This window comes from Ictalurus punctatus, chromosome 2 (assembly GCF_001660625.3).
Source record: "Ictalurus punctatus breed USDA103 chromosome 2, Coco_2.0, whole genome shotgun sequence".
In the NCBI taxonomy this organism is placed as follows: domain Eukaryota; kingdom Metazoa; phylum Chordata; class Actinopteri; order Siluriformes; family Ictaluridae; genus Ictalurus; species Ictalurus punctatus.
Window position 1 is genome coordinate 36,455,059 of NC_030417.2, and position 11,235 is coordinate 36,466,293.

At 42.8% G+C, this 11,235-nt stretch overlaps 1 pseudogene; it reads right to left on the reverse strand.

Annotated features, from left to right (window-relative positions):
* Positions 1-4,963: 4,963 nt before the first annotated feature.
* Positions 4,964-8,195, reverse strand: LOC128629346 (uncharacterized; annotated as a pseudogene).
* Between the last annotated feature and the right edge of the window lie 3,040 nt (positions 8,196-11,235).

Below are 11,235 nucleotides of genomic sequence, written 5' to 3' on the forward strand. Positions count from 1 at the left end.
ATTTATATAAATCTGCGCTAAGTGATACTTTAGCGTTTAATAGGAGCTCAGTGGTAGCTTTCTCGATAGTAGTAATCATTCTCTAGTATTGCACACTTTTTTTTCTTTCTAACCAGCTCTCAAATAAGGTGACGAGGGAGAAAAACACAGACGCTATTGTTGTGGACAGAAACAAAATCACAGCGCAGACCCTGTAAATGATGCCATTATATTATAATATATTATATTATATTATATTACTTTATAAAATAATTAGTGTCAAGAGCTAGACACTAGAGAGTCTGGTACTGTTCATCATTAAACATGACCACGCATAATCACCGTTTTAAAACAAAGCTAACTTTTAAAGATGTTTTTAAAGATGCTCAAAAGTCGTCTTGCACGCCGTAAACCGCTGTACGCAAGGGTATCTATGTAGAAGTGAGGATAGCCAATCAGATTGCAGTATATCCAGCTAAGAGTACAAATGCGATTAGATTCTATGTGAGCTGTGGGCGGAGCCTCTAGGCTGAAGGCTAGTAGTGTGTAAGTAAACAGTGTGTTTGTTGTCTACCAGCTAATACGTTGACGTATGTACACACATACGTACGTTCCCTGTATGTGTCTGTGACTGTATTTTGAGTCTCTTCGTCGTTAGTTGATTATTCAAAATTTTACCCAGAATCATCGATCCAGGGAGCCACGACACTCGTTTGCAGGATTTTTTTTTTTTCCACATTGATTGACCGATGATTTAAAATCGTAACTGTATCACAAAATGAAAAAATAGTACGAAATCTAATATTCATTATGGACAGTTCTGGCTCTCTTTCTCTTTGACCTTCTTCTCCCTCCAGTTCCCTCCAAAAGCCCTGTGGATTTCCTGTCCTTTCTTCTGGGGGATCCTCCTCCCTTCCCATGTGGTGTATGCTGACACACAGATGATCCAATTAGGAGCAGACAGACAGGGCAGGACGCTGTGCCAACCCAGTCCCAGCCCCCGATGAGCCTAATGAGGCATTACCCTCCATGGTGACAGCCCAGCCTTGCTCCATGACAGCGGACTGTGTGTGCGTGTGTGTGTGTGCGCACGCGTGTGTGTGTGAGAGTGTGGTCAGGGAATGGGCGCTGAGGTTAGGAATGAGGCAAGCCTGCATCAGCTATCTTAAGTGTGTGTGGCAGAAGAAAGGGCAAAGAGGGAAGAGTTAAAAGGATACATACGTAAAAATGTGGTTACCTGTAGAGGTTATTAGGGGTGTAACGATACACTCTGGTCACAATTCGATTCGATCCACAATACTGGTTCAATTTGTTTCTCAGAACATTTTGAACAAAATTTGAATGAAGAAAATGATAACTGAAAAGACTTCATCTTTATTTCTATATTATATAAAACTGCAGGGTAGTTGCGGAGGTTTTTTTCCCCCGTGGCTTGTGCTTCGGAACCGCTTCTCTGCGCGGATGAATCTGATGGCTTGAGGTCTTCGTCTATTAGCTCCAATACTTGACAACGGAGCTGGTGGCAGATTTGAGGTGAGTTGTTCTCTCTCATAGCTAGCAGAAAATAAGTGCAGTTTACCACATTATATAACAAAACAAACAAGCAAACAAAAACAACAACATAGGGAACTTGATACCTAGCTGAACCAAGCGAACAAGTGCATTAATGTTAGCTAGCGACCTACAGTTCGAGGCTCCTTGGTTTTGACAACAGCTGATTCGCCAGATGTCCACCATGACTGCGTTTAGAACGATCCGAGAGGACAAGTTTAAATTCTAAGCAACTCTTGTAAGGACAAACACTCCACCATCCTCAGCCCCCACACGCGCGATATAGTAGCCGGCTCTTCTTCTTCCTGTTTACGGACGCAAAGGCATGGTAACGTCAAAGGCCACGCAAATGACGTCAAACTGACGTCTCCCACGAAATCCGACCCGACAGCTCAAATGGTAAATCGTTAAATCATAAGCTCACCTTTGCGACTCGGGGCAAAGTAAGGAAGCAGTTTGAACGCTGATTTTTTTTTTTTTTTACATACTTGCTCAATAATAGATTTTTGTTCATTTTTAACCAAAAAAAAGTTCCATACTGCAGCTTTAACTTCAAGAGAGTAAACAACAACAACAACAAAAACATAGGATGCTGAGGGACGACTGTTTATGGCATAAGTGATGACTGGAACATTAAATGTAACTATAAATGGATAAAAGTGAAAAATGCCATTGTTGGCAAATTGCTGTCGTATAAGAAACTGCTGTTTTTGAAATATAATCAACTTTGGGGTGGTAACAAATTCAGACCGCATCACGCCACCTAGACGTTGATTGTTTTCCTGTAACACCACAACCCCAAGTGGTTTATTCCGGAATAGGATGAAGGACGTCCTATTGGAATTGCTGTGCAGTTTTTTTAACCGTCACGTTTCTCACGCCATGGATTTCTCCCTGTCTCTGTCTACATCTATAGATAAACAGATATTAGCGAACAGATGGTGACACCATTCATTAGCACTAAAGCATGCGACTTGCATCTTTATTTCTCCATGAAAAATGAGGTTTTAGAGGAAAACTGCATACTCTATATCTCCTGCAGTATGTTTAGTAAGAGGAGACTTGGCACTACTGCTTGCCTGCTCGTCTGGCCTTTTGCTCGCTTTCAAAGCTGCGAGTGGGTCTGAGTGGTTAATAATAGAGTGCCCTGCTCGTGAACGCCACAGATCAGTAGCATCACGACAGGGAGTGAGGGAGTGGGATGTGCGAGATGTGCCTTTTTAGCCTCTCTTCCTCTCTCTCTCGTTCTCTCGCCAAATCCTTGGCCCATCTCTCAGATATGGCACTTCTAATTAGAAAGTGATTGAAGAGCAAATACTTCGGCCACTTTGAATATCCGTTTAAGTCTATTGACGGCGCTCGTGACATTTGTGTGAAGTTGATAGGTGCTTCAAACGCCTCGGGGGGACGAGACATGAGCCTCGTCGAGAGTGAGCCCGGCAGTATCCAGATTGATTCTTGTTATTGATTACTATCTTCTGAAGGCTGCTCAGGTCACGCTTAATTACGACGCTTGAAGGAACGAGAGGATGAGAAGAAAGAACGACTGAGAAAGGGTGTCTTGAATATATTTCTTTCATTTCCCCCCCAGGAGGACAAGGCAGCAGGCATGCTGCTCCAGTAAGCTTCCTGCCAGCTGCCCACTTTCATGAGAAAAACTTGCCCATTGCAAGTTTATATCCTCGTCAACGTCCGTGCTTCCTGTTGACATCTTTCTTTGCGTGGTAATAAAGCAGGTTCATAAGGGATCACAAACGGTGTGAGGATACAACCGTGGGCGCATAGAACGAGTCCGGATTGACCAAGACGCCAAGCTGTTCTTGGGTCAGCGACGTCTGTGGCTTCACACCAACCATCCACCCACTCGTCGGATATAAATATTCCTCCGTCGGTCGTCTAAATCGGCTTCCTTTGTCATGCGAGACGGACAGCGCGGGAAATTCTGGCACTCATAATAAACCGTCACTTTGAGCCAGGTAAACTCTGAGTCACTCGGCTCGACGTGAAACACAAGCAGACGCCTAGCAGGCAGCCCTCATATCCAACATCCTTTCACTTCTCTTTGGCTTGCTTTCTTTCGCGATCATTCTTCTTATTCTTTCCCTGGCCGGGCTGCAGCCTGTCAGAGTTGAGCACAAAAGGGCCGGAGAAGGGTGGAGATGCTGCCAGCGCTCTTCCTTCCCTCTGCGAAACATAAACTAACATGTTAATTAAGGGGGTACGCAGTAAGAGACTGCTGGAATAAATAGCAACGTGCCACGGCATGGACGGCTGCAAACAACAGCAGGATTCTCCGGCAGACGAGGTGGAGAGGAAACGAGGCCGCGGCCAAGCGCTTCGCTTCTGTCAGTCTCCGCTCTTAATTGGTGATCCGGCAAATAATTTCACGAGGTGTTGTTTCTAGCTGACGAGTGACGGCGCATCCATGGCTTTGGAGGATTCTATAAATTCCTCCATGCTTTGTTCTAGGGATAGCAGGTCAGAAAACAAAGAGGGTGGGAGCGAGACTTTCTGTCTTTTGCCGGGAAAATGTAAACGATCGTTCGGGTTGTTTAAACCATGTGTTTTTAATCACAGTCTATGCATTAGGCACAGGGGTGTAACGCAATGCCACGATCTCTTTAGGGCTCCAAATAACCGTATCTGTGTCTAGAACCATGTTTAAACCGTAAGTAGACGTAAACTGTTTCCCCATGAACTATACCTCTGAAAAATACTGAAAACAACCTCCCAGATGTAGAAATGTAAGCACTATCGGCAAGGTGTCTGAATTCCTCGGACAGTTCGTCAACCTCGGTTACCGTACAGACGTGGCCTTAAAAAAAAAAATGCTAGAGAGTCCAGTTTCGTAGAATTGAACACATTTGTTACACTTGACAGAATTTCCACCAGGTGGCGCATGGACTCAAGTGCGCCTGCATTTATAAGGAGTGCTTCCCAACATATATGGCGGGTGAGTGTGGTGTAGTGGTATGGTTGGATGATGGGTATGATTATAATGCCAGAGATTTTGGGTTCAAATCCCCCCATATCTATATATTCATTACAATAAAACCAAATCTACATGAGTGACGTTTGTTGCCATTCATTTTGTATTTAAATGCAAAGTGGTGATGAGGCCCTGGAACACCGACTCAATGACGTAATACTCAGTGCTTTGTGGGAGTGAGCGTTTGTTGTGTTTTACTTCTGGAACCCAACAGTTACACACTGAAGCAGTGAAGGATTTCGTCCATTAATTTATTTTATTAAAATTGAAGTTTTTGGGGTTTTTTTCACACACATTTCGGCGTTGTATTGTAGTATTTTTTCTACATTTTACCGTCAGCAAAGCTACTGTATGAAATAACACATGGGTCAAGACGGTGTACTTAATATTTAATGTAGGAATGAAATACAATCCCAAATTATTGTTAAGTCACATTTGTTTTTTGTTTTTTTGAGCAAATCTAAACTAAACAGGAAACATAATGTACAAGGTAAAGTTATTGAAAGTTTGGAAAAGATCTGCTACACGCCAGTGTGTCCACCCTAACGCTCAACCACAGCTGGAAGGACATATAATATAATTATGCCGTTTCTGGAATTTATTCATGGCAGCAACCAAGTCAGACTTTGTTGTCAGTTTAGCCTTCTTCCAAATGTAGTCCTTCATAGTGTGCCACACCATCTCGATTGGACTCATATCCGGGGATTCAGTGGGAGTCTTATCCCAGTTTATACCCTCTTCAGCAATGACTCTTCTTGCAACTGTGTGCTTAGGATAACAAAAAAAACAACAACCCAAAAACGGTGGTATTCTCTGAAGTTACCCCTAATATATGGGGCTGCGGTTTCTTTTATAATAGCATCCTCAAAGAAAGAATGATCCCTTATCCCTTTGAAGATTGCAGCAGGCTCCGGTCCTAGTCTCGATATTGCTCCCCATGCATGAACTTTTAGTGGGTGTTTTGACTTTGGTTTGGAGACACTTCTCCCCGTCTTACGGAACGACACGGCGGCAAGCGCTCCAAAGCCACTGTTGTTTCACTGGTGAAGATGACGTCGTGAAACGTCTCCTTCTCGTCGATACGTTTGCGCTTGCTGGAGACGCTTCTCTCCGTTTCCGTCTCAGATCATGTGACGGTGTTGGGTTTTCATGTACTTCCAATCCATTCTGAACGAATATTGTTCATATGTTACTATATTGTTTGGAATTGTATAATGGGCCCCATTGATCAACTGATCATTTCTTACTAACCCATTTTCACCGTCCCACCAGATTGTGGCCAAGGATGTTTTTTTTTTTTTTTTTTTTAAGTGAGTGAAAGTACCACAAAAGGAATGCAGTTTATTTAATTGGGCAATCCAGGAGTAAAATGCATATGCTCACTTACTGTAGCTTGAATAGCTTATGAGTAGCTTTGGATTCACATGCAAATGCACTGGGCGGTTAATAAGCAGTTATCCTCTTTAAGTAATCTTGTCATCTTTTGGCTCATCAAATTGAAGGCGAGGAGAAGAAGCATCAAACTTGGAGAGTCATACAAAATTCTACCCAGGTCATGTTATTTGTACAGATTTGCAGTCTATGACATCGAAATGGAGCCAAGAGGTAAGAGAAATTACAGCATGCACTTTTATTGTTGGAGTGCTTTTAAGATTAGTTCAGACGCTGCAATACTTAAGTGTTGGCCGATGTGCATTTTGTCTGTATAGAGTGCTGAATAGGAAATCCAGCAGACTGCAGAAAGACCTATCACCTATCACTTGGCTTGTTTAACGAACTTTAACGAACATCTGACAAGTGATAGTACCATATACAATTCTGTGTTTGTTTGTTTGCTTGTTTGTTTGTTTATTTATTCATTCGTTTTGGCTTCTACAGGTTGGACTGATTGATGCTCGGCAACAGTCAGGATCTCCAATGAGCAGATTTTGGCTGATTAAATTGGAATCAAGGATCAGTTTGTCGGAGCAACGTTTGGATGAGAAGAATACAAATCCACCCCGTCCGCCAACAGTTGATCAGTCCTCATCCACAGCTGAGAGTCCTGCGGTTGTTTCACGAGGGACTTCGGCTACCCACAGTGACTGCGAGCGATCGTTTGAGATATGGTCATGTCCTCGTATGCGTGCCGGACATTCTCCACCAGGCCACGTTAGGGATTGTGATTTAGGCATTCCATCTTCGACCTCTACACCTCTACACACTACTGCCTGCACTCCTGGCTGACAAACTGCTGAGAGATCTGGTACTGAGCGCTCTTCAGTAATGTCCCCATTCTGTCTGAGACTGCCAGAAACCCTAAACACTACTTCAAAACACCACAATCTTCTCCTGGGAGTGATTGTACCTGATGTGTGTTTAAATCAAGTGTACCTGGAGAAAGAAAAAAGACGTTACGTAGATTCAGCTGGACCGGACGGGAGACCAAGGCTCAAACGCTTTGCTGTACTTTTCTTTAAGAGTCTAACACCACATAACATTTACCAGGACTGGGTAGATTCCGTCAACTTTGATGGCTCCAAGGGGGAAAATGCCATGCCTAACAACCTGCGGCAAACATCATCAGAGACGGTTGGAATTAAATTCCCGGCCTTACACCCCGTGACTGGAAGGCGATTAGGGATCGCCTTAATTAACTTCTCCATAGCAGAAGGCTTTTTTTTCTTTTCTTCTCGTTTGAAGCCATTGCTATGTTAATGTCAGACCGTAACAAAATAACAACTCTAACAAAAAGTACATGTGTAGCTGTAGCTCAGGTGGTACAGCGGGTTGTCCAGTAATCGCAGGGTTGGCGGTTCGATTCCTGGCTCACATAACTCCACGTGCTGACGTGTCCTTGGGAGAGACACAGAACCCCAAAGTGCTTCCAATGGCAAGTTAGCGCCTTGCATGGCAGCTCTGCTACCATTGGTGTGTGTGTGAATGAGACACAGTGTAAAGAGTTTTGGGTAAAAGCGCTATATAAGTACAGACCATTTACATATTTTTGTAAACACTATTAATTCTTTCCTCTCATAGCTTTGATGCTTTAAAGTGGCCCGGTCTGCTGTGGATGTCAGACAGGTGCGAGTGAGGTGGGGAGTCCTGTGTCCCTGAGAGGTGATAATAGTGGTAAATCCCCTTTGTCAGATTCTTTATCAAAAACCCAAGATATTTCTTTGTTGCTGAACCCAATCCTGAAGTCAGATTGAACTAAAACCCATCCGTTTCTTGCACCGATTAAGCTGCTGGCTCGGCTTCCTATCGTTGTGATAATCACGCCGCTTTTCTACCATGCATATGTGTTATTCTAAAAATGACACTTTGTTTTCATAATGCTTCGACATGATGATCTCAAACCCATAATGCTACAACTTTATTTTTGAAACCTGCTCAGAGCGGGACGTGCTCGAGAAAACTCTAAACCTATAGCATAGCACACTATAATAAAACAGCGGTCAAAAATCAGAGCCTTAGCTTTTAAATCACATATCGTCTATCAAGATGAGGGAATTCGTTTAACCGTTCAATGTAACGTCATGTCATGTTCTCTACACCTGTAGAAATCAGTTTGCTCGCTCGAAGAATGTGACACGACGGCCACCTGACGGTCTTGTCTCACCAGCGCTGACTGACGGAGTGACGTACCGCAGCGTACCGCGGCATACTGCAGGATCACGTTCTCTTTCTCGCGCATTTTTAATGGCCACATCTGTACATCACTCCAGGTCTCAACTAGAGATATGCGCTGTACTGTTTTCTTTAATCCTGCTCACACAGCTATTATATTTGTTTGTACTAGCCTGCAGTAGATGAATCGATTATGTGGCTTTCGGTAGCCGTATTTAAACTCTGACCCGGTAGTTACTAAGAATGGACGAACGAATGGTCTACAAATCAACTGAATGACATCATTATTCCAGGCTGGGGTCAGAACACAGGCTGTCAGAAATAAATAAGGCATATCCATAATCGCAACATGGGAAAACAGACAAGGGTCTGAACCAGGAAGTGCTCAGATCTAAAAAAAACAACGCAAAACACAAGGGGCGTCTCAGCCAGCTCCGTAGTTCAGTAGTCAGGACACTGATCAGGGAGTCGGCCATTTTAAGGGCTGTCTCAATTGCAAAAATCCTTCTAGTGCACTGGAACGTTCACTCACTAAAAATTCCCATAACGCACCACCAAAACCAGGGCGCATCGACGCCCACTATGTTCCCTTACTGGAAATGCCGTCATGTTTTCTGAAGCCTCTCAGCTCGAAAAACGATGGCCGATGAACCCTCAGCTACAAAGGCGAGTAGCTTGTTACTGTTGTAGGAGCTCTCAAATAATTACTCACGTTAGCGATTTGTAACTTTATTTGACGTTCTATATACGGCTTGATTGAGTCGAACGACTTTTAAGTGTTAAATTATAATTTTTTTTTTTTAAATCCACTAGCTTGCCTACGATCCTGCTTGACATATTATCACAGAAATACATGCGATTAAGCTAACAAATCTATATGACATATAAAACGTAACATATAAATGGCATATAAAACTTAATTGCTGGCGATGTTTTACAACATGAGTACGTAGTCATGATGCAGGACATTTAGTTCTCAGTATGTATATGTATATGTAGTAAGACAGGGTCTTTACAACTCGTGTACACGATATATTGATTTACTAAATACTGAACTAGGGAGCTGGCTGAGACACACCCACAGAAACCATGGCTTTGACATAACAATACAAGTGTGCATGGTAAGACTTTGGACCAGGACTAAGATGTAACATGATATAAATGAACTAATTATGCACTGACAAAACAGCTGGACACGACTGGGTTGTACACAAACGACAAAACAGGGCAGAGACGAGACCAGGAAGTGAGAAGGAATGTTAATGAATGTGGTATATGGTGTATAAAAACAAACCCGAAAGGAATAGTGCTCGTCCTTTTCGTATCTGTTCAGAACATATTATCCGTTCATTCTGATTAATGTATTCGTGTTCGATTACATCCCTAATTAAGCATGGATTATTTTCCATTTTTGGATTACTCTTGTGTGTTTTGGCGGGGCTGCTGGGGTTTGTCTGGCTATTCAGCCAGACGGCATCCCATAAAACTGTCAGGTCTGGCTTAGTCAATGGTTACTTGTGATAACAGGGCATTTTATCTTTATATGTGATGGTCCAAAATTGGCTTGGATGGAGGATGGTTGTAAATTTCCCAAGCAACCTTACAGAGACCTTTTTGGGTCGGTGACACACTAAAGATGAACTGTAAATCGGCAGATCAAGACTCCGCGTGGCTCATAAGATGTTATTATTGAGAACTGTACTTCATTTTCATTTCAGGCTATTTATACAGACTTTCACTCCGACTCGAAAACATTATTATTATACTTTTTTTTTTATTCAGACCTTCCAAGTACTCCAACATTTTCAAATTTGGCCTGCCTACCTGTGCAATTCACTATACCTATACCACTATACCTACACAGTCAAATCCATCACAAAAGGACTGTGTATTAGTGTCAATGCTGTTGGTACTTTAATGAAAATAATGCAGCAAATGTCATGAAAAACAAGTAAATTAAATTAAAAGGTTTTTTAAAAGCAGTTTTTTTTTTTAACATTCTTTCCAAATTTGGTCATGCTAATTCCCACCCACTAGCTAAGCCTCCCTTATCACGTGACAGTTACTATCCCGGGAGGGTGGGGCAAACACGTGCTTCCTCCGAGATGTTGGTTGAAGGCAACCAACTGCATCTTTTCAAACGGAGACTCATGGTGACGTAAGACATTTAGGAAATGCCCTCTTCTGCATAAATGAGATCACAGATGCACACAAATGGTTAAAGTCGCCCGCTGTGATTGACATGAGAGAGAGTACGGCATCCTTCCCACCCAGAGACCATTATTTTGCTCTCTTATCTCCTGGCCACGGATGGCTGGGGTATCATTAGTTAGTTACAGTTACATTTATATAGCGCTTTTCTAGAAAGTCAAGGTGGTTTACATAGTATGGAGGGAAATATCCTCAACCACCAGCAGTGTGTAGCATCCACCTGGATGATGCGACGACAGCCATAGTGTGCCAGAACGCCCAGCAGCTATTAGTGGAGAGGAGAAGAGAGTGATGTAGACAATTCAGGGGTGGGGATTATTAGGGGGGCATGTTGGAGAAGGACCAATGGGGAATTTCACCAGGACACCGGGGTTATACCCTTACTCTTTTACCATAAATGTACTGGGATTTTTAATGACCACAGAGAGTCAGGACCTCGGTTTAACGTCTCATCGGAAAGACGGTGCTGTTTTTACAGTATAGTGTCCCCGTCACTGTACTGGGGCATTAGGACCCAGACAGACCACAGGGTGAGCGCCCCCTGCTGGCTTCACTAATACCACAACCAGCAGCAAAGTTAGTTTTCCTCAGGAGGTCTCCCATCCAGGTACTGGCCATGCTCAACCCTGCTTAGCTTCAGTGTGACACCAGGTTGATCTGTCATCGTTGGGGTTCAAATATGCGATCTCCATTTCCATTGTGTCCCTTGTGCATATTACTGTATATAAGGCTATAACCTTTTTTGTGTTATGTGAATTGTTATGAAATTCCATGTATAGGTATAATATATAATAATATAAGACTTCAATCCACAACATTGACTTCTTGTTGACTTCCTGAATCGGATTGTTTAATCAGATAAAAAAATTATCGATTACATTTTCTAGAATAGCAAC